Here is a 2393-nt window from a genome sequence, read left to right as displayed (position 1 = left end):
TTGCATAAACCACTGTGAAGCCGGATTTTCTTATTTTTTACTTATAGGACTGATTTTGGTTGAAATGTAGAGCATTACATTTGTCATTGGTGCTTTTAACTTATTTTTTCAACCAATGGTTCTAGTCTTTTAGGGTATTTTTTTTTATTCCTGAGACTGTGATCCAACATATCAGCCACTTTGTATCCTCATAATATTTAATAAACATGCCTTCTGTGACTATCAAAGCCACTGGTACAAATGAAGAATAACAGAATCCCACAGAATGTTTCTTTTAAAAAAATATTTTTAGTTTTCAACATTCACTTTTCTAAGATTCTGAGTTCTAATTGCTCCCTTTGTCCCCCAGCCAAGACAGCATGTAATCTGATATGGGTTATACATATACAATCATATTAAACATATTTCTGTATTAGCCATGTGGTGAAAAAAGAATCAGAACAAAAGGGGAAAACCAGGAGAAAAAAGAGAGAGAGAGAGAAAACATTATGCTTCAAACTGCACAGTTCTTTCTCTGGATGGGAATAGCATTTTCCATCATGATTCTTTTGGAATTGACTTAGATCATTGCATTGCTGAGAAAAGCTAAGTCCATCAAGGTTGGTCATTGCACAATGTGGCTATTACTGTGTACAGTGTTCTCCTGGTTCTGCTTATTTCACTCAGCATCAGTTCATACAAGTCTCTCCAGGTTTTTCTGAAATCTTCCTGCTCATCATCTCTTATGGAACAATAGTATTCTACTACATTCATATACCACAACTTGTTCAGGCATTCCCCAATTGATGGCCATGCCCTCAATTTCCAGTTCTTTGCCACCACAAAAAGAACTGCTATAAATATTTTTGTACATGTGAACCCTTTTCCCATTTTTACAATCTCTTTGGGATACAGACCTAGTAGTGGTATTACTGGGTCAAAGGGTATGCACAGTTTTATAGCACAGTTCCAAATTGCTCTCCAGAATCATTGGGTAAGTTCACAAATCCACCAACAATGCATTAGTGTTCCCATTTTCCCACATTTCCCAACATTTATCATTTTCCTGTTTTGTCATGTTAACCAATCCCACAGAACATTTCTTGAGAACTCTCCCCAAGGTGACTTAATATTTCTATGGATTATGATCTCATCAACATTGGCATTCCTCTCACTAATGTGATCACAACCCATTCATACCTTTTTATCCAGTGAAATTTCTTGTCCATATTCTAAAAAAAAAAAAAGCCTGGAGTTCAATGTACTGAGATCTTCATCTAGATATTTTTCCTTTTTGTTTGTACCAGAGCATACTCAGGCTTTCTATACCTGTTTACTAGTTCTGTTTATATGACTGGCTGACCTTTCTTAATCTTTAAATTCTTCTTACATATAAGTCATCACTGGAAACATGGTGAAGTCTACTTTTACCAATCATACATCTCTCCATAGTCCTTTGGATCACTTTCAACTCTGATTCTTTGAAAACAGTCATGTCCTAACTATGCAGTATATCACTGAGAGAACACTAAAGTTAAAGAGATGGGTTTTCTCACTGTGAGAGCAGCTTTGGAATCAAAGCATTGTGTAGTTTCTGAAATGTGATTACTCCTGTTTAATCTTGTTCAATGTTTTTTATTTGCAAGTTGACATCAGTGTATTAAATGGTACTCTTTGAGCATAGATATTCAGCTAGAAAAAAGATAATAGAAGGAATGAAGGAAGATCCTTTAAGTGTTTATATTATGCCTAGCACCAAGGGGTTAAGCTATGGGTAAAGAAATCAAAAAATAAAAATAATCCCTGCCCTCAAGGAGTTTATATTCTAATGAAGGAGACAACAGACAAAGGAGAATGGAGTCTAGGGTTGAGCACTTTGATCCAGAAAGTTACCAAAAGAAAGAGTAGTGATTTAAGGCAGTTGACTGACATTACCATCTCCCCTCCCCTCCCCCAATCAAGGAACAGTAGCAGAATTTATCTTGGTTCATGGTTCCAGAACTAGAGGAGATGGGAGGGACATAAGATTGCCTGTGTCCACAAGGTTGTTGGTGAGAAAATGGCAGAAGACTAGAGAGTGAAGGGGAAGAGTGCTTTGATTTATTATCAAAGGATATAAATTTACATCCATACTCTCATCTCTGGCATCAATTTCTTCATTTCTAAAATTAATGGATTGAATTAGAGGACCTCTGATGACCCTTCAAGCTCTAAATCTATGCCATAAGAAATGACAAATACAAAGAATATGAAGAAGTATGGCAAGTGTCAATTGTGAAGTAATGAAAAGGGAAGACAGCATCAACAAATCTTGAGTGTTTCTGAAAAGTCCTCCATCAGTTAACTTCCAAGTTTTGAGACCAAAATGATGCATCAAAGAAGAACTTTAATACATATTTTAAAATAAATTTTTA

This window comes from Petaurus breviceps, unplaced genomic scaffold (genome assembly GCF_028583685.1).
Source record: "Petaurus breviceps papuanus isolate PSGF00001 unplaced genomic scaffold, PetGlider_PUasm1.0 91133, whole genome shotgun sequence".
In the NCBI taxonomy this organism is placed as follows: domain Eukaryota; kingdom Metazoa; phylum Chordata; class Mammalia; order Diprotodontia; family Petauridae; genus Petaurus; species Petaurus breviceps.
This window is presented reverse-complemented; position numbering follows the sequence as displayed.